The sequence below is a fragment of the Pleurodeles waltl genome, chromosome 7, assembly GCF_031143425.1.
Source record: "Pleurodeles waltl isolate 20211129_DDA chromosome 7, aPleWal1.hap1.20221129, whole genome shotgun sequence".
Lineage (NCBI taxonomy): Eukaryota > Metazoa > Chordata > Amphibia > Caudata > Salamandridae > Pleurodeles > Pleurodeles waltl.
The window spans coordinates 24627796-24649995 of NC_090446.1; the positions used below are offsets into that span (position 1 = coordinate 24627796).

The following is a 22200-nucleotide window of genomic DNA, read 5'->3' on the forward strand; positions in this document are numbered from 1 at the left end:
AAGCAGATGAAGATGAAAACTTGAAATCTACAACTTCAAAAACTCCTCAGCTTATAACATTATCATCAGTAGAAAATTCTACTAACTCCTACTTATATTTAATGTTCCTCACCTTGCAATTGTTCTGACATTTAAACATATGGTTCAATCCAGTCGTTGAAAAATGAACAATTGTACCATGAGGGCTGATAGAGGAGGGAGAGGTTGCAGAGAAGTAGGTGGCAAAGGGCAACTTCCTGGGGTACTCATGCTTTAAAACTCTTGTTTTGCTTTAAAAGAAACTTTTTTATGGATGTTGCATGGAACATAAACACAAATTTCTCTGCAAAATGACAGCAATAGACTCAAACATCACCCACATTAAAATTAAAGGAAAATGTGATTGAAAACAATGTGTCTCATTTACAAGGAACTACCGCATCTGCTCCGATGCACCAGTTTTCTTGGGTTGCCCTGTGACCCCCTAACAACACCATGGTATTGCTTATTTTATAATACAGTGAATACAGTGCACCATGCGGCTTGTTAGCACAACTGTGTCAAAATCGTTGCGGGACTAGCATTAAAAATGTTGACACTAGTCCAGCAAAGCACAGGGAGGCCCAATGAAAATAGCCTAGTGTCAGTTTGACGCCTGCCCTGGGCAGGCATTAAAAAATTACACTAGAATGGTGCAGTGAACTTTTGTAGCAGTGACATTTTTTAGTTTTCACTGCACCATTTCTTTGGGACTCCCTGTGGGTGAACACCTTCCTGGCAAACATTATATCTGTGGGTCCCGTGCTTCCCTTGCCATTTGATTCAAGCTAGCCTTGCTGATGAGGGTTGAAACCCCGAAACCGGTCCCAGGATGCTTGTTTCCAGTCCAGGGAAGACCTGGCCTAGCAGTTCGGGCTGGACTGTTCCCATGGGGAACAGGGTCAAGACTGATTTGCATATGGCTGAGTCCAAACTGGAATGGCATGGGCAGCAAAAAAACGATGGATTTAGGCCCAGATCACTGTACTGGGGGTGAATGTTTGACAATGTTCAGCATTCCGTCCATCACTTGTTGTTTATACATTATATCTGGGGCAGGTATAATGTGGCACAAGGGTTTACAAACTGGAGCAATGATGACATTGGTCCAGTTTGTAAATACGGTGCAGGGTGGAGGACTGTTTTGTGCCACTGTAGCGTAAACAAAGATGACACTACAGCTTGTAAATGAGCCACACTGTTTTTAAGAGTCATTCAAGGTCACCACAGCAAGCCTCTGTGCAGAACAGAGCTCGCCCTACCAGGGCTGGGGGGAGTTGTACTGAATGGCTGGGGGCCAGAGCCCACTTTCCCCATGCCTTAAAACTTCTCTGGATATAACTCCAAAGGTGATCCTGTGCGAGATTGTGGTCCCATTACTTTGACATTCTGACTGCTGGAGCAAAAGATGGTGCACAAAATGACTGAGTAAATATCACTAACACACTGTATCTGGTGGGAATCTGCACCAGATTTAGCAATTTCCCACTCGCAGTGATGAATGATGGGGAAATGGTTAAGAGATTTCTTTTACCTCATAAGTGTCCCTTTGACACACTATTGTGCTTGTCATGTCTCCTGGAGGAAGTTGTGAGTGCAAAAACCACACAACTTAGCACAATGTGCAGTAAAAGGTGGTGAAAACTGTTTACCACATGAATGAGTAGAAGACTGATAGTGACCGCCCAAGGTGTCTGCATTTACCTTTGACTTTTTGTTAATAAGCCTCCAGCGTACCCCTGTGTTATTTACAGGTATGATGACCACAGATGGTCTCTAACTTAACCTTTACTTGGTAATCTTGTATCTCCTATCGATGGTTTCTTGGTCCACTCCAGTGCAGTCTTTGGGTGGCCTTTTGCTTTTTCTTTTGAACACTTTGGGGCATATTTAGAAGAAACTGGTGCATCGGTGCTGGTGCAGCAGTTTTCTTTTGTCACCCCTGCCCTACGTAACCACACCATGGGTGTGCCGTATTTACAATACAGCACTCAAGGGCGGTCATTAGGCCAATAGACAAAAAAATGTTTATGCTTTTGGGGCACTTTGCTGCACTAGAATAAAAAATGGTGCTACTGTTAGAGCAAAGTGCAAGGAGGCCCATAGGTTTCTATGGCTTCGTCATTTTCATGGCTGCTTTGAGCATGTATTGAAAATTATTCTAAAAATGGCACATGCACAATTTTTGCGGACCTCCTAACACCAGGACGCCCCCCTTGCATAAATTTTGCCTTGCACAAGGGGTTGCAAAGTGGCGCAATGCGAGCCGTTAGCAAAACAAATGATGCTAATGTGAGGCAGGAAGGCATCCCCCTTTATTCATTTCTTCTTGTTGTTTTGGGATTTGCTTTGAACAGCTCTGTCTTGTTTATTTAATGCTTGCTGCTAACACTTATGATTCGACACTTCTTTGATTCAATTTCAGGAGTTTGTTTTTATTCTGTAGGGCATGGTTGTACTCTTTGCCACTGCTTATTTTTGGAATCTCAAGGCCAGCTCTGTAGTATAGTCAGTAACTACAGATTGAGAACAAGAAAGATGCTTTTTCTCTTCTCGGGGAACAAGAGACATTAAGGTGAATCCTGAAAGTAAGTGGTTGCATACCCAAAGAGGCATGCACTTTGTCTTTACTAGGGGTGGGCAGAATTTCCGTACTTCCGTACAGCGTAATCACGTGGAATTACCTAAGAATTCCACAAGATTATGCAGCATTATGCAGGAAGACTAATTCAGCGCTTAGCACTATCTCTTAGCGCAAACATGCCCCCTCATGTCCAAAATGGTTACAAGGAGGATTTTGCGCTAAGAAAATGCACTAAATGCAACAAAACATGAAAAGCAAGCCTCCTCAGATATGATATACCCCCAACCTACTACCGACATGGAGCACTATTTCTTAGCGCCAAATGTCTATTTGCTAAATGTGCTCTCTCAATAGGATTTTATCCTCTAAATAAGTTTTACTTCAGCAGGAGTAATTGTGCAATTATCTGTAATTCCACATAAGTGAAAGAGATAGAATTGCAAAAAATTCTCATATTTCTCTGCTGTAATCAAAATTCTGCCCAGGCCTAATGGTTAGTAACCACAATGATTGTTAGTGTCAACATGAGGCACCACTGCTCACACACGGACATGCTGCTCTTTCTGAGAATGGAGCTACAAAATAAGCAATGATTTTCACCTTTTCTGTGCCCTGTGCCAGTCAGGCCAATCTCAATGGAAATCCGAAGGTTGTCAAAGTATTTGTAGACTATTGTACTGAACACTTGTTTCTGTTTATTCAGTATCACAGCATATCAGACTTCTTTGGAACTTCAATACAATAACCCCTACTCCAGCACACACACTTACAGCAAACTGAGGGCCAAATGCGGAATACTCAATGTTTGATGCTTAACTATATTGGCTTACACTCGAAAATGTGTTGGTTGCCTAAAATTATAATTTAACAAACAAATTAAATACATTAAGTAATTTGTTGAGATAAAGTGCTTTCAGAAAGAAGGCACAATGAGTCCCCATAGATTATATTGATCCTTTGTGAAGTGCTAAAGTTTCATGGTTTCTCTGCTGATGTGCTATTCAAAAACAGGAGAGACCAAGATGGTTTGTAAGACTTGTGCAATTATAATTGACTGTTTATTATTCAGAAAATGGAGGTATCAGTTCAAAGGTGAAGGAAAATAATGGGGGTCATTACAGCCCTGGCGGACGGTGTTAAAGTGGCGGTAAGACCGCAAACAGGCCGGCGGAAAAAAAGGGAATTATGACCGTGGGGGAAACCGCCAGCAAAGACAGCCACTTTAACACTCCGACCGTCACAGCGGTACAGACAAACAGCGTGGCGGTCACCGCCAACAGACATGCGGGAGACAAAGTACCGCCCAAAGTATCACAACCTACCAATAAGCCACCTTTTCTGGGGCGGATTCACTGTGGATAAAAACACGGCGGAAACAGCCATTTCAGTGGGAAAATGCTCACCTCAAACACTCCACGAGGAAGGAGGGCACCATGAAGCCGGAACTCCAAATGCTCCCTGCGATAGTCTTCCTGCTCCTGTACCATCACCAGCAACGCCAGCCCCGAAGACAACGGTGCGTACTGCAACTACGACATAGGGGAGGGGGGAGGCAAAAGTCAGGGACACACACACGCAACACCCCCACCCCCACCCTCACCCATTACAACACACACACCAATGCATATCCAAACATTACAGTAACAACCCCCAACCCCCCCGGAATAATGCTAAGACAAAAGGAAATGAGTTCAACCATTGTAATGTATAAAAATACAGTAAGCTAATATATACAGATATATATACACATCCAACAATATATACATCACGATTAGTAGTGCAGGTATGCACCATTCAATGTCCGTGGACCACTGGCCCCAAAATGCATGGGTGAGGCCCACACTAGATACCTGAGCAAAACGGAGAGAACACTGCTAGGGCATCAGATCTAAATACAACAGGCACCTAAGGGGGAAGGGTAGGGGGGGCACCTCAGCCGTATGACAGCACCACGCCAGATCCACGATGGAGTTCCATGCCCATTGATGTATCCTGGGGAATGCAAAGCCACAGTCTCACAAGTCTTTTCAGTGGGTGGTTTGCCCACTGTACCATCCTGGGGAGTGCAAAGCCACAGTCTCACAAGTCTTTTCAGTGGGTGGTTTGCCCACTGTACCATCCTGGGGAGTGCAAAGCCACAGTCTCTCAAGTCGATAACATGCTCCACTGGTTCTGGAGGGGGTATGGTGCCCAGAGTGCTTCATCCTGTTAAGGACAGACGGAGTGGATGCATGTCTCCACTGGTTCTGGAGGGGGACTGGTGCCCAGGGTGCTTCATCCTGTTAAGGACAGACGAAGTGGATGCATGTCTCCACTGGTTCTGGAGGGGGCATGGTGCCCAGAGTGCTTCATCCTGTTAAGGACAGGCGGAGTGGATGCATGTCTCCACTGGTTCTGGAGGGGGACTGGTGCCCAGAGTGCTTCATCCTGTTAAGTACAGACAGAGTGGATGCATGTCTCCACTGGTTCTGGAGGGGGCATGGTGCCCAGAGTGCTTCATCCTGTTAAGGACAGACGGAGTGGATGCATGTCTCCACTGGTTCTGGAGGGGGACTGGTGCCCAGAGTGCTTCATCCTGTTAAGGACAGACGGAGTGGATGCATGTCTCCACTGATTCTGGAGGGGGACTGGTGCCAGAGTGCTTCATCCTGTTAAGGAAAGATGGAGTGGATGCATGTCTCCACTGGTTCTGGAGGGGGACTGGTGCCCAGAGTGCATCACTGTCCCCGTGACGGTCCCAGTTCCATCACTACCCCTGCCGCCCATGGGCTAGCGGTGCTAGAGTTGGCGGTGCTTGCCCTGTTCAGTGGTGCTTGCCATGGCGGTCTTTGCTCTGTTCAGCGGTGCTTGCCCTGTTCAGCAGTGCTTGACTTTGCAGTTTCTGACCTGTTCAGCGGTGCTTGCCATGGCGGTCTTTGCCCTGTTCAGCGGTGCTTGCCCTGTTCAGCGGTGCTTGCCATGGCAGTCTTTGCCCTGTTCAGCGGTGCTTGCCCTGTTCAGCGGTGCTTGACTTTGCAGTTTCTGACCTGTTCAGCGGTGCTTGCCATGGTGGTCTTTGCCCTGTTCAGCGGTGCTTGCCCTGTTCAGCGGTGCTTGCCATGGCGGTCTTTGCCCTGTTCAGCGGTGCTTGCCCAGTTCAGCGGTGCTTGACTTTGCAGTTTCTGACCTGTGCAGCGGTGTTTGCCATGGCGGTCCCTCATTGCCCAGCGGGGCTGTGGCTGCCGGGGCCCTCCTGGGCACTGACTCTGGCAGTGGTCTCCTGACCACTGACGATGGGACTGCCCTCCTGGGCACTTACTCTGGCGGTGGTCTCCTGACCAGTGATGATCGGGCTGGCAGAGGCCTCCTGGGCAGCGGGGATGATGCCGGCCTTCTTCGCTGTGCTGCTCTTCCCAGACTTTGGCGCTTTCTTCTGTCCCTTCCCCACCTTGGGAGGAGTCACAGCTGAGTCAACACTCCCCCTGGGACCCTTGTGAGCGGCTTTACCGGCTGGAGTCTTCCCCCTACCTCTAACAGGCCCCACTGGTACCGGAGATTTTTTGGCTGAGGTGCTAGTACGGGACCTATGAATTGGAGGGGGGGGTAGTGGGAAAGAGATCTACGGTGCTCAGGAAAAGTTTCTGACGAACAGATGCAGGCGCATGTTCTGGAGGCTATCGTGAGGTGGATGGATGTTGGGCGTGTGTGTGCCCGCGTTTGTGTACTTTGGGAGGGGCGTCACAGACACACTGGGAGAGGACACAGGGGATGTGTAAATGGTAGTGGGGGTGGTGAGTGCAGGTGAGCAGGGTGTGGTGGTGGGTGTGCTATGCTAATCCTAGTGGCTGTAGTGGTAGTGCATGCAGGTGAGAGTGTAGATGACACTGGGAGGGAGGAGGAAGACTACAAGGAGGGGGACACAGTGGAGGCAGTGGATGTTGCTGTGTCTGTATGTGGGTGATGCTTGTGTGAGTGCCTGTGGGATATGTGGTGCCTATGTTTGCCTGACCTTCCCTTGTGTGTTGACGTGTTTGCAGGCTGGTCTGATGGTGTGCTTGGGATAGGCAGAGGTACAGGGGATTGGGTCTGGGTGGAGGAAGTTGGAGGGGGGAGGCTAGACACAGGGACAATGGCTGCCATCAGTGCTGAGGCCAGAGATTGCAGGGTTCGATGATGGGCAGTCTGACCAGAATGAATGCCCTCTAGGAATGCATTAGTGTGTTGCAACTCCCTTTCTACACCCTGGATGGCATTCACAATGGTAGACTGCCCAACAGTGAGTGACCTGAGGAGGACAATGGCCTCCTCACTGAGGGCAGCAGAGGTGACAGGGGCAGGGGATGAGGTGCCTGGGGCAAAGGTGATGCCAACCCTCCTGGGTGGGAGGGCACGGGGCGAAGGCAGAGGGGCTGCTGGGAGGGCGGTGCTGGTAGGGGGGGCGGCGGCTGTACCTGTAGAAGTGGGGGGCACAGATGTTGCCGCCACTACAAGGGAGCTCCCATCGGAGGATTAGTCCGTGTCGCTGGTTGCTGATCCGGTTACCGCCGTAAAGCTCCCCTCGCCCTCCATCCCACTGGTGTCTTCGGAGTCCGTGGTGTGGTCCTCCATGGCCATGTGGGATGCAGCCCCTTCGTGTTCCGGTGCCACTGTACCTCCACCTGATGATGCTGATGCACAAAAGAACAGGGAGAGCACAAAAAGGGGGGGTGAACGACAGAAGAAAGACAGGTTGAGTGCATGGCTTACCGCTACCGTTGGCGGACAATACACACACAGCCGCCCTCTGCACTACGTCGCGCTGTTGGGCTCTACAGATGCAGTTCCTGGGATATGGCCTACATGGCTATGGTGGACATCTGCACACATAGATGACACAGGGGCATGTATACCTGTACTTGGCACTCTACAGAGGTAGGGTTGAGTGGTACATGGCCTGCATTACGGAGGGGCCTAGCCTACCGAACTCGCCCTGGCCTAGGGAAACCCATAGCCCTCCTCCCCCACCCAGACCGCTCCACTGCGCGCAAAGTCAGCTGAATGAGAGTGTACTCACCACCTTGTGTCTGCTGTGATGCCCTCAAGCGCCCATCCAACTCAGGGTAGGCCAGCGCCAGGACCCGGAACATCAGGGGGGTCATGGTGCGACGGGCACCCCTCCCACGTTGGGAGGCCATCCCCAGCTGAGCCTCTGCCATCTTCTTGCTCCAGCGGCGAATGTCCTCCCATCTTTTACGGCAGAGGGTGCTCCATCTCTGGTGGACCCCCACGGTCCGGACGTCCTTGGCGATGGCACGCCAAATATCCTTCTTCTGGTGGGCGCTGACCTACATGACATGTACAGGGTAAGAAGAGAAGTCATTACCGTCTAAATGAGTGTCCCACATCCCTGCCCTTGCCATGTTGCACATGCATTCACAGTCCTTCATGCTCACAGAACTCTGCCCCCTTCCTTCTTACGACCAGCCCTCTCCACCCAGGCATAGCCCATACAACTTGCACCCTATGTACTCACCTGTTGGTCTGGAGGACCGTAGAGTAGCGTGTACTGGGGGAGGACCCCGTCCACGAGCTTCTCCAACTCCAGTGCAGTGAAGGCAGGGGCCCTTTCCCCAGATGCACGTGCCATTGTCTCTTCCAGACCGAGGTCACAGCAGCACTTGCAGTATAGGTCCTCTCCTGTCGAAGATCAGGTATCGAGTGATTCAACAGATAGAAAATGGCGGTCACGTCCGCGGCGGTGACGTCCGCGGCGATGCGTATCATCACCGCTGGCACACTTGGTCATTGGCTCCTGGGACCCATAGGCTCCAATGTTAACCAATGCAGCATTGCGCCGCGGTCTTCGACCGCCTACCACAACGGTGTACAATGCCAGCGCAGTTACCTCACATCCCATTGTCCCAGTTTAGAGGTCAGGCAGCCGCCATTTCAGGGGCCCACATGGCTTCATTTTCAACTGCGTCACACATACCTAGGCCTGGACTCAACACTCTTTCAGACAACTTTTTGGATTATGTTTCGTGTTCTGTGTAGCTGTGGGTACATACCTCTGAGTTGCTTGACCCTGCAGTCGCTTTTGTCCTTTCCAGGCACCTTCAGCTGGGACATGTGAGGTGATGGCGGAATCCTACGGTGTACCGACCACTGGTGGACCTGTTGACAATGAAGGAGCGACATTTAATCATCACCTACAGGTTTGACAATGCCACAATCCAGGAACTGTGTACCCAGTTGGAGCCAGACCTGATGTCAGCAATCCGCCATCCCACAGGAATCCCCCCTCAAGTGCAGGTGCTATCAGTGCTCCATTTCCTTGCAAGTGGGTAATTTCAAACAACAGTGGCCAAGGCATCAGGGATGTCCCAGCCAATGTTTTCCAACGTGTTGGCCAGAGTGTTGTCTGCCCTGCTGAAACACATGAGGAGCTAGATCGTTTTCCCTCAGGTGGAGGATTTGGCTACAGTTAAAGGTGACTTCTATGCCCTTGAACATATCCCTAACATCATAGGTGCCATTGATGGGACCCATGTAGCTCTGGTCCCCCCCCACAGGAGTGAACAGGTGTACAGTAACCGGAAGAGTTATCATTCGATGAATGTACAGATGGTATGTTTGGCAGACCAGTACATCTCCCAGGTAAATGCTATGTTCCCTGGCTCTGTGCATGATGCCTACATCCTGCGGAATAGCAGCATCCCTTATGTGATGGGTCAACTCCAGAGGCACCGGCTGTGGCTATTAGGGGACTCTGGTTACCCCAACCTGTCATGGCTATTGACCCCATTGAGGAATTTCTGGACCAGGGCAGAGGAACGCTACAATGAGGCCCATGGGCAGACTAAGAGGGTGATCAAACGCACCTTCGGCCTCCTGAAGGCCAGGTTCAGGTGCCTCCATATGACAGTATGACTGGACTACTCTTACCCTATTCCAGTGTTAGCAGCAGCAGCACACGGGATCATGATCAGGGCCCCAGGAACCACCCAAGCAGCCCCTACTCTACCCAGGCAGCCCCTATTCTACTCACCAAGGAAGGTGTGCCAGATTATCATTGCCTGCTGTATGCTTCACAATCTTGCTTTGCAATGCCAGGTGCCTTTTCTGCAGGAGGATGGTCCAGATTACGGTGTTGTGGCAGCTGTGGAGCCTGTGGACAGTGATGAGGAGGAAGCAGAGGAAGAAGACATTGACAACAGGGACTCAGTCATACAGCAATATTTCCAGTGGCACACAGGTGAGAACACTTTCTTGACTCCTACAAGTACTTTCACACTTCTACCTCTATCCTGTCTGTCATTTTCAACCAGTATTTGGTAAGTGAGTTGTACATTTCCATTACGGTTTCACAGGTGTGGTTACCAACGTGTGTCATCTGCTTGCATCCTTCATGGACTTGTAATGTGTGACATAGGTATGTTGACATTACTATTGAGAACGGATTTTGTCACTGTCATTGCTAATACACATTTTCTCAATCACAGACTGACTCCAGATTGTTTTGTGGTTCAAGGGTGTTTATTGAAGTGCTAAATATTGGAGGGGGTGGTAAAATGGTGAGGGGTGATGGCGGAGGAGTGTCCATGGCAGAGTCCAGTCTATTAGTCTCACATGTGCATATCCCATATGGGCATGGGAAGTGGAGCTGGGGCAGTTCCAAAATGGACAGGGTTACAAAGGGGGACAGTGGGATGACAATCAGGGTGGTCTCATTTCTTGGCGGGGGTCTTGCCATCGTGCTCTGTCCTGTTTCTGGATCTCAGGGACCGCTTGCGGGGTGGGTCTCCGTCTGCAGGGGGTGGGGTTCTGGTGTGGTGGTCCTGTGGCGGGGCGTCCTGTCCACTAGCGCCGGCGGAGGTGGTGGGCAGTTCATCGTCCATGCTAGTGTCAGGGGCCCCTTGGAGTGCCACGGTGTCCCTCATGGTGTTCTGTATGTCCTTCAGCACCCCTACGATGGTGCCCAGGGCGGAGCTGATGGTTCTGAGTTCCTCCCTGAACCCCAAATACTGGTCCTCCTGCAGGCGCTGGGTCTCCTGAAACTTGGCCAGGACCATAGCCATGGTCTCCTGGGAGTGGTGGTATGCTCCCATGATGGAGGAGAGGGCCTTGTGGACAGTGGGTTCCCTAGGCCTGTCCGCCCCCTGTCGCACGGCAGCCCTCCCAGTTCCCCTGTGTTCCTGGGCCTCCGTCCCCTGGACCGTGTGCCCACTACCACTGTCCCCAGGTCCCTGTTGTTGGGGTGGTGGGTTATCCTGAGTTCCTTGTAGTGGTGGACACGCAGCTGATTGACGTGTCCTGGGTACGGAGGTATGGGCCTGCTGGGTGGGTGCTGTGCTGGTGTTTCCAGAGGGTGGAAGGTCTGTGTTGGGCTGTGCCTGTGCGAGGGGAACCGACTGTCCCGAGGCCCACAATGGTCCAGGCTGGACATCTGGATCCAGTTGGCCAGAGCTGCTGTCATCACTGTGGGCCTCTTCTGTGGGTGGGGTAGAGATGTCTGGACCCTCCTGTCTGGTGACGTTAGGTAGTGGTCCTGCAGGGGTGTAAAAGTATGATTATTGCATGTGTGTGTGTCATGGTGTGCAATGGGTGGGTGAGCGTGTACCCCAGTGCTAGCATTCCTGTGTGGGGGCTTGTGTGATGATGTTTGGGGGGGTGTTATGTGTATGTGCAGTGGGCATGCTTTAGTGAGGGGTGTCCATGATTTGTAGTGTCATGCAGGGCTTGGTGTTGGGATGGGTAGTTTGTGTTACTAGTACATTAGTGAGGAGTTGGAGTGATAGGGGAGGGGGTGAGGGTGGGTGTGTGTGATAGCATGCAGGTAGGGTGGGGGATATGATAGTTAAGATTTGACTTACCAGTGTCCAGTCCTCCACCGACTCCTCCGAGGCCCTCAGGATGCATAATAGTCAAGACCTGCTCCTCCCATGTTGTTAGTTGTGGGGGAGGAGGTGGGGGTCCGCCGCTAGTCCGCTGTACCGCGATGTTGTGCCTGGAGACCACGGAACGCACCTTCCCCCGTAGGTTGTTCCACCTTTTCCTGATGTCGTCCCGATTTCTTGGGTGCTGTCCCACTGCGTTGACCATGTCGGCTATTCTTCTCCATAGCTCCATCTTCCTTGCAATTGAGGTGTGCTGCTGCTGTGCTCCAAATAGCCGTGGCTCTAACCATACGATTTCCTCCACCATGACCCTGAGCTCCTCCTCAGAGAACCTGGGGTGTCTTTGCCGTGCCATGGGCAGGTGTAGGTGATGTGTGGGGTGGTGTATGTGGTGATGAGTGTGGTGATGTGTAGTGGTGTGTGGTGTTTTGTGCGTGGATGTTGTGTGGGTGATGGTGTTGTGTGCCTCTGTGTGGTGGGATTTTCTATTCTGTGTTCTCTCTCTGGCCTTCGTCAAACATTTTGGGTCGTAGGAGTTTGTGTGTGATGTGGGTGTATGTTTTATATTATAATGGGTGTGTGGGAGTGGTGTTTGTATGTGTATCAGGTGTGTGTAATTTGAATTGTCCAATGTGGCGGTGTTTTGGAGCTGTGTGTGTATTTTGAGTGTGGCGGTGTGTAACGCCAATGGAATACTGCGGTTGAAAGACCGCCGCATGGATTCGTGGGTCGTGATAGCATGGGCGTGTTTCTGTTGGCGTGACAGTGGAGGTTTTGTTTTCGCCAGTTTATCACTGACCTTTGGTGTGGCGGACTTGTGTGGGTGTCTGAATTTCGGCGGATTCCGAGATGTGGGTCATAATAGCTGTGGTGGAATTCCGCGGCCGCGGCGGTGTATTGGCGGTCTTCTGCACGGCGGTAAGCGGCTTTTACCGCCAATGTTGTAATGACCCCCAATATGTGGGAAGTATTAGTCAGTGGACACATTTTCTTCTGATACAACAATCTAGATTTGGTTCTACTGATATTTGGGCTAATCCCCGACCCTTGAAAATATTATTTTACTGAACAATGAGTCAATTAATACTAATCAGCTATGAGGCATGAGAAGTGCTTTTATTGTGTTGTGGGGTTATTTTAGCACATTACATGGACACATTCATTTTAGCTCTGGCCCTGAGGCCTGTCCCTTTCACCTAGTTACATTTAATGTAATTCCTTTTATTATTTTAGCAAAGCTTTATTTCAGTGGAGATGTTTCATTAGTTTTTATCATTTGCCCTTCCATGCAGATCGTGTTATCAGTTTCTTGCCCAACATTTCATTTTGTTCTTGGCCTAAGGCTATACATGATTATTTACTGGGCATTGCCGGTCCAAAGCGTACACTGTCTACCCTACACAGAAAAGACCTATTATCACATCTGGACAGTTCTTAGAACAACATATTTTATTATAAAACAACACGCTGCCCAAACAAATGAAGAGAGGACATTCCAGTCAGCTAGCCATCTTATGCTGCCCCATGTCGCAGTTTTTCTGAACTTGGCATCTTTTCTTCATCCATTTGGGAGGACTGTCAGCAGACTAACAGGCCTCTTCTTTACCTATCACACAGGTATGAGGATTGTATTTCCTTGCAGAGGCTAGATGGGCAGATGAGGGCTAACACTACTAGTGCTCTCATGTGGATGTTTACTAATGCAGGTGGTGATTCTAGGGAGTTTAGATTAATTTGGATGACAGAATGTTGGAACCTTTCATCTGTTTGACTTTTTTGGTCATTGTCAAAATAGCGTTGTGTTTCATTGTGCTAATAATCATAATTCATGCATTTTTAAGTAGAATGCAGTTGCTTCAATAAAATGAATTGTACAGAATCCTGCTTCTGTTTGTCTTGTGCACACATGAGAATTGTGTAACTAAGAGAAAGGGGTATGATCTGTTCCACCACAACTTCTCTGAGAAGTCACAGAGTGTCATGTGTCAGGCTGCCACAAATTAGCTTTACTCTTGGGTTTTGGTGAAGTGCTGTTAACTAGCAAAAATGGTTAGGCCGACCGTTATCAGATGGTGAGGGTTCAGACTCAGTACCCCACATGTGTGGTACGGGCACCAGAATCCAGCAGTCTTGCCCCCATGACGAAAGTCCTACGACAATTCAAGATAAAAGAATTGCTGGCTTGGAACCTTGTGTGAGTGTCTGCCAGTTTGGAAGATAAAGTCTTGAGTGATCTTGGGGTGCTTTCAATTGAGCCGGGTTCTACGCTGTAGTAAAGACTAAAAGAGGTATGTGCTAGAACAGTTCTGACCATTCAGGTATAACTACAAATCGAAAGATAAACAATGACATTTTTATACAACATGAGAACAAGAAAAACATTCAGTCATCCCAGATGTTCAACTTGACCTAAGGTCATGCAGAAATGAATTTCTCCTTTTATATGGTCCAATCCTGATGCAGGCCAGACAAAAAATTATAGCTTGAAACAAGTTCACACTAAGCAGGCATAATTAAAGACCCAAAAATGCAAACTTTTTGTGTACTTAATGTGCCTACTTTGAATTGGATTCTTGTAATACTTCATTCAATATGAAAGGTCTAGTTGACTCTACTAGATTCAATTAAATCTATAAAAGAAAAAAGGAATCTGTTATACTTTATTATGTTTGATGATGGACACACTTTGTTAATTTATGGCAACGCAGAGATGCCACTGTTGCTCATAACCCACTCAGTTTTTAATTTTCACTGCTCCACCTAAACACAAAAACCAAGGGGAAAATTATAATTTAGATATACTTAATGAAAAGAAGATTCACTACAAATTAACACATCCTAAGAATAAAATGGGTCTGTTGGGATGAAAATGTTCTCTGCATGTCATGTGGGCATGTTTACCTGCCACAAGTACCTAATTGCGAGTACATCAGATATCCTGCCCATTTATTTTGCCCCTGGCCTCACACTAATCTCATCCTGTGTGCAGACACCTAGTCCCTTCATTGACTATGTGATACCCTGGACTTGACCAGTGACATGGAGGGGCACTACAATCATGCCCTAATCGCTGACAGTGAATTACTGTCCTTGTAATGGGTACAACATACAGAGTGGAGGTAGCAGCATAGGGTGTTTAAGACAAGTAAGCACTAGTATTACCAGACCTTTTTTTTATCTGTGTCACTGGAGTTGATGCATACAAGCCCACCTGCATAAAATTCTATTCCTGCACTCCCCGTGCCTTGTCCTCACATTCCTGTGCTTAGCATGCATACATATGTAGGATGTGTATTACTTGAAACATTTGGGAATGAGCTAGCAAAATGGAGTCCAGCTGATCCAAATTTGAATATCCCTGACCTGATGTAAAACACAAGGTTAGGGTAAGGACTCTGTTCACAGAGAGTTGAAGTGTGTTGCTTCACTTTCTGTAGCTGAAGGGGGGAAATCAAGGCACTGAAGTGAAGGGAAATACGACAAAACAGCCCTTAAACATTCTATGAGCCCATATGGTGGATGGTGTTGGCAGGGGTGATGGACGGGAACACAAAATCTGTTGTGCACAGTGAGAAACTGTCTTGGTGAAGCATGAACTTCTGTCAATCCCTGATTACTACCTCAGTTGGGCAGTGGAAGGCCAGGTACTGAAAAGTCACACCTCTTTGTGCCTCTGTTGTGGGTGCTCCATAATGGTGACAGCCCCAATGCTACCTGCTGTGTGTTTTGCAGCTCGGAGTGAACAGCTTGGACAGGTCGCTTATAAGGAGAACCAACCCACATTGGGGTCCACCACAGTGGAACCACCTTCCTTGTCCAGAAGTAGTGTATAAAAGTGGGACTCCAATCACTCCACTTGATTCCAGTTCCAAATCCATTATGACCAAAAAAGGGAATGCTCAGCAGAGTACTCAAACACTGCTATGCCACAAAGCTGGCTTCTGGCTGGCAGCCTGTCTTCCAGAGGTCAAGAGACATCAATTCAAGTCTGGACACACTACTGAAGAAGATGTGGACCCGTCCTCCAGCACCTACGCCTGCCTGCCTGGTGAGAGAAAGAAGATGTCTGTTTGGCCCTGAAGATTGGCTGTCCAAACTTAGCTTACTCTATCCCTTGGGGCCATGGGACATCCAGGAAGAGGAGGGAGACTATTCCAGAGAGCGAAATATGGGGACCATAGTGCCTTTCTCACCTCCCCCTCAGTTTTTATTGCCATCTTCTAGCAGAAACTGTTAGACTGTGCTCCTCATCTACCCAGCCAGGTCTGCAACTGTGTGACTGCTGTGGGGCCAGAATGGGCTTCAACTACATTGTTGTGGGGCCACACTCCTGGAGCAATTGGAGTGTGACTGGTCTTTGTCATTCAGACCGGTCCTATATTGTGTGCAACCCGTGTTTCGGTGTCTCTGGTGCTCTCTCGAACATGCATTGGAAGTTTGCCTTTCACGGCAGCGCCCCCCAGCAATAGACGCTGATCTGTTGATGTTCTCTCTGAGGGTTCATTACCAGACATGTGCACTGAGGCTGTGTTTGCTACATGAGGCTACTTATGAGTTACCCTTCCTGGAGGAAGTTGCTGACAACTCATCACTGGACACTCCACGGGATGCCGCCTTGGTTGACACTGGGGCTATGGAACACACATGCTCCCTGTTCATTTTTGGCGTGGACCTTTCGGTTTTGACATCTGCCGAAGTGGAAGACCTACTATTCTCCATGACTCATCTATAGTTTGGATCTTTTTTAAATTGACATCTCTTTGGAATTCGGTCTTGAATCACATGCTCATGTTTTAAAATTGCCACGTAGTATGTTTATGTGTCTCTGTAACTTCTCAAAATTGCTTGGGTTTTTATATATCTTAGGTTGAGTTTTTAGAGCTATTGGTTTTTAGATTTGTAAATTTGGGCTTTTCAACCACTTTAACCGGTAAGGGGAGGGTGTTGTGGAGCCATTTTAGTTACATCTCCATGCACGTTAGTTTAATACACTAGGCCGCTGTGCACCTTCACCTAGAGCCACTGTGCACTTTCACCTAGATATATTTTATTTGGCTTTGCATTATTATTCTTACAATAACCAGTTTCACGGTCTTGTTTTAATTTTCATTTATCTAAATGTTTAGCTTAGCCTAACACTGTGTTCTCAAACACAAAATTCTTGTTGACTCTTTGCTTCAGTCAAGGCTACAGTTTAGTACATTGCCGGTGAACGTGGTAGAAGTTATGTCTCCAACATTCGTAGGCATTACACATCCTTACGTAGGGACACTTTTTCAGGGCATTAGCTGGGTTATTTTAAAAACACTTGATAGTCCCAGTTCACGTCACAAGGGAGATTCCAGGCAGGGAACCACGACTGTAAACTGAACGCTGAATGCTTTGCTGCAGATGCTAACGCAAACTACAGGCCTTTGCTCAGGTATGAGGGTCGAAGTCCTCCCTGGGGAACCTAAAAGGCAGAGTTAGAGCTTACTATGCTGTGCTCAGATTATGACCTAGATAGGAAGTAGTCCACAAATAATAGTCACAAGATTATAGCGTTATTCTTGTCATTTATATATGAGACCGAATTGTGTATGAGAGAACCGGATGTGACCTGAGTGACCACGACTTCCCTGAGAAGTATAATATGTCATGCGCTCGGCTGCCCCATCATCTCTATCCCGTGATGGAGATGAGGCACTGCTAGTTAGCCGGAACAAAACCCGGATTTGGAGCGACAGGTGTCACCTGTAGTGGGTCAGACTCAGTCTCCCACACAGCGGGCGATTGTGCTGCTCAAAATCCAGTAGTCTCATTAGAATAATGAGAACCTACGCGACAACATGATTGATGTAGTCACAGAAAACAGATGCATCTGCCTATTTGCTTTAACCGGTTCTGTGCCCAGGACGTAATGGTTACGTCCTGAGGCACAGTGCTGCTGCTGCTGCTGCTGCTGCTGCTGTCACAGAGCCCAGAGGTAGCGCTAGCGCTCCCTCTGTGGGGTTCCTCCCAACCCCCCCAAGTCAGGTATGGAAGGGGAAGCCCTTCCCCTTCCACCCCCGACCCCCCCCACACCCCTCCCGTGCCGTCAGCGCGCATTTCCTTTCCTTTGAAGTCTCTCCAAGCGTTTCAAAAGCCGGATTGCTTGCTTTTGAAACGCCCACTAGACACCAGGGATTTTTTGGGGGGGGGAAATTGTCATAAAGGAGCGACCCCTTGGGCAAGGGTCGCTCCCAAGGGGGGCATTTTGTTAAGGCCTTTTCTGCCCCCCCAGAGCAGAAACCTGTAGGCACCAGGGATAAAAAAAAAAAAAATTGTTTTGTTTTTTGTTTTAGGTGTGGGGAGCGACCCCTTAGGCAAGGGGCGCTCCCCTGGGGGGGAAATTTATTTTAGGCCACTTCTTATTGTTATTAGGCTGATCTGCCCCCAGGGGGGGCAGAAACCTCTAGGCGCCAGGGCAAGTTTTTTTTTTTTTTAGAGATGGGGAGCGACCCCTTAGGCAAGGGTCGCTCCTCTGGAGGGGCAAATTGTATTTAGGCCATTTCTGCCCACTTTGGGAGCAGATCGGCCGATTTTAGGTGGCAGAAACCACTAGGCACCAGGGATCTTTTTTTTGCGTCGTCACGGAAGGGGAGCGTCAAATTTATTTTAGGCCATTTCTGCCCCCACTGGGGCAGATTCGCCTATTGTTATTAGGCCGATCTGCCCCCAGGGGGGGCAGAAACCTCAAGGCGCCAGGGCAATTTTTTTTTTTTTTTGAGATGGGGAGCGACCCCTTAGGCAAGGGTCGCTCCCCTGGAGGGGCAAATTGTATTTAGGCCTTTTCTGCCTGCTTTGGGGGCAGATTGGCAGATTTAGTGTCAATCTGCCCCCAAGGGGGGCAGAAACCACTAGGCACCAGGGATCTTTTTTTTGCGCCGTCACGCAAGGGGAGCGACCCCGTAGGCAAGGGTCGCTCCCCAGGGGGTATGGGGGGCAAATTTATTTTCGGCCATTTCTGCCCCCCCTGGGGCTGGCTGAGCTAGAGGCCAAAATCCACATGTAGCACTTTGCAAAAAACACCTCTGTTTTCTGTGAAAAAATGTGATGTGTCCACGTTGTGTTTTGGGCCCTTTCCTTTCGTGGGCGTTAGTGCAGCGCCACTTTTATTAAATCGCCCCTATGTTTTTACTCTGAATACTCTGAATAATAAAGCTGCATTTCTCAGAAACCATCTTAGCTATAAGTACAATTGTTTTGTATGCTTCCACCTGCCAAAGAGAATTACAAATATTTTTTACTTAGTTGACAAAATTTCATTCAATTGTGAAATTAGATTTGTGACACTTGTAGTAGTAAAAAAAACCTTAACATAATAGTGCACTTTGTAGTGCCTGAGAAAAAACTGTATAAGAACTAGTTTGCCTTTCAGCCCTAATCCTGAAACTCAATACACATTCCTTGATGGGTGTTAATGGCCAGGCTCCCAAAGTACAATGGCTTGATCTCTAGGCCCAAGAAGGGAAGTGAGTTGTCAACAGCCAGTCGGTTAACAGGAAATGGCTATATGTCAGGAGTACAGGAGCAACTGGCAAAACAAAGGACAGTCTTCTTTTGACTTTGTGTTGCCAAAGGTGGTTGGCAGGAACTACCATCTTTGTTTGATGGGGCACAATAGACATTCTGACTCCAGCCCCACAGGACAGAACCAGTAGGAGCCCAGAAAAAGGAAAGCACCTCATACACAAAGGGAGTGGCTAGGGTAAAAACAGGGCTCTTCTAGGTGGAGGCTTCCAATAATGATATTGGTTTTGGGCATCTGAGAATTGTTGCAGAAAACCAAGAGAGGATATCCTGAAAAAAGGTAAGACTAGTAGAGCAGTGAGGATTGTATGGACTGTCAATGAGCCTTGGGTAGTTCATCTGCAATAATGCCCTCTGCTAGGAGATCTCTTTCCTCATTTGTGAGATGTCCCATTGGGAGGTTCTTCTATGAATTCTGTAATCATGTTTTGGTCTGAGCTGCTGGCAGTGTTCTGCAAATGTCTGACAAATTTGATAATGCCCAGTCATGTGTTGTGTGTCTTGTTGCTTATAGTTTGGGTGGTGTTATTGTATTGGAATAATCAATGGAACAGTCTGCTCTCCTGTTACCCAACTGATATACTCTGCTTTGTGATGCCAACAAGGCTATCCCCACTACCCTCCCCATTAGAGAGTTTAGCACAGTGGTGTTGTGTGCTTCTAAGAATCTGTGATTCAATGAGTGGTGAATTCTACCACAACCAATGAGTTTGTCCTCAAGACACTTCTCTTTGTTGACATCTGAAATGTCTTTTCATATAACTTGTAAGGCTGTTCCTCATATTAAACTTGAATACCTCCCAAATAATCAATTATGAGCCCACTATGCCACACTTTTTTTTTGCAGTCCTCATTTGTCGTACCCTAACATTTTCGTTGACTGCTCACTGGCCTCTTTCTTAAAGACAGCAATACTATTGGGGTGCAGAACAGTGGATTCCCTCCAACTAAATGTTTGAGTGTGTTGCTTTCTTCAAAGTACCCATTCAGAGGTTGAAAACATTCAAGGCTATATTATCCAGAGGATTAAACATTGGAATAAAAGCAGTGTAGAGGACAGAAAACAATTTGTCTTGTTCTAATGAATAGGAGGATGCAGGACGCACATACATACAGATAACAGCACCACAGAAGACAATCACAACGGTCAGGTGGGAAGTGCAGGTGGAGAATGCCTTGAGTCTCCCCTCACAGAATGGATTTTTAGTATTACACGGATGATATAGACATAAGAGGTAATAGTTAGCACAACGGGGATCATCCCAGCAAATACACCTTCAGCAAAAATCAGAGTTTCAACAGCATGTGTATCACTGCAGGACAGCTTCATTAGGGCAGTGAGATCACAGAAGAAGTGTCTGATGACATCTGAGCCACACAAAGACAACTGGGACCCCAAGACAGCATGGGGTACATTGTCTAGAAAACCAGGCACCCATGAAAGAGCTACTAGCAGAATGCAGGATCTCTTGTTCATGATGACGGTGTATCATAAAGGGTGACATGCCACATAGCGATCATAAGCCATGGCTGCAAGAAGGTCGAATTCTGTGCTTGTGAAAGATAGGAAGAAACACATTTGGGTAATGCACCCACTAAAGGAAATAGTCCTGCTTTTGTTCCAAAAAATTGCTAGCAGTTTGGGGAAAGTGACAGAAGTGCAAACGATGTCTAGAAAGGACAGGTCCTGGAGAAAGAGGTACATTGGAGTTTTCAGTCGAAGGTCCATAAATAATGGCACAATGATCACAAGATTGCCACACAGCATTAAAATGTAAACAAGCAGGAACACTGCAAAAAGGACTGTCTTCAGATCTGGGCTAACCGCGAAACCCACAATTAAGAATTCCGTCATGATTGTTTGGTTTTCCATATGCTCTGCAGACTTTAGATCGTGGAACACAATTTGAGTCGAAAGAATATAAACATTATAAGACTGAGTATTGCATAAGTTTAGAGATTCTGTTAATGGGGGCATTCAAGTGTTAAAGAACTTAAAGTGTAGGTGTACAACAATCTATATGCCTTGCAAAGATCATGGAAATGAGCTAGGTAGACATTCAGATGCCACAAATTACTCATAAGACATCAAATGTTGTATAGAGTTTGTAATTGGAATTAGTTGACTATGCTGTAAATAAAAATTACAGAGATTCAAAAGATACAAATTGGTGCAGTCCTTACTTTTATATTGTTATTCCTATCATGCAAGGATATCAGACTTCACACTGAAAAAGGAGACATTAGGACTGCCTGAACCTCCTTCCACTGATGAGCAACATAATTTGCAGATGTATTTGAGCCACATAAGTAAGGAATACCATTTCTCTATATATACAGTTCTAACAAGACATCTTAAATAAGTAACCTAAGATTCTTCTGCTCCAATGCCATGTCCCTGTATAATTACATTACATGACATTAGAACTTGGAATTTACCCAGAATCTAATTTGTCTTAATATAAATATGAAATACATTGATCTCCTTAATTTCCTTTTCCTTGATCTGACTTGTTAATGTAAATATTCTCTGGCATTTATTTTACACTCCTTTTCTTTTTACTGCTGCAATATTTGTCATTTTTGCTCTGGATCATTCAACTTTTAACTTATGTAAATAACTCAATGACCTTATTAGGTTTGGTTTGCACTACAGAAAGGTGCTAAATAAGTTCATTCAAATGAATTCCTTTAAGACTTCACCATGAGTTTCATGGAAGTTTGTTCGATGAATATTCAGAAGGCCAGAATCTACGTTACCGGCCCGTTTCTCTGCACCAAAGTCCGGTCACTAAATGTTTTTCCCTTGAAATGGGGAATAACTGCTCTGCCCTGTGTAATTTAACAGCCAGATGTCCTTATTTTGGCAATACCCTTGACATTTTTTGCTCACTCTGAGCTGACAGAAAGTGTTAGAGAGGATGCCAGGATGGGTGGGAGGGAGAAGGCATATGATGTAGGTCACGCTTGTGCCTTCTACCCCGGAGACCTTGAAAGGGTAGGCAGGGGGCTGCATTGCGGTTGCCCACAGCCTGCCTCCTCCAAATAATGTAGCAGACATAGGGGGTCATTACGACCCTGGCGGTATAAGGCGCTTACCGCCGTGCAGAAGACCGCCAATACACTGCCACCGTGGCGGTAGACCGCCACAGCTATTATGACACACATCACGGAATCCGCCGAAATTCAGAC

At 47.6% G+C, this 22200-nt stretch overlaps 1 pseudogene; it reads right to left on the reverse strand.

The window, feature by feature from the left end:
* Window positions 1–19994: 19994 nt before the first annotated feature.
* LOC138246747 (olfactory receptor 5AR1-like) lies at window positions 19995–20863 on the reverse strand (annotated as a pseudogene).
* Window positions 20864–22200: the final 1337 nt, after the last annotated feature.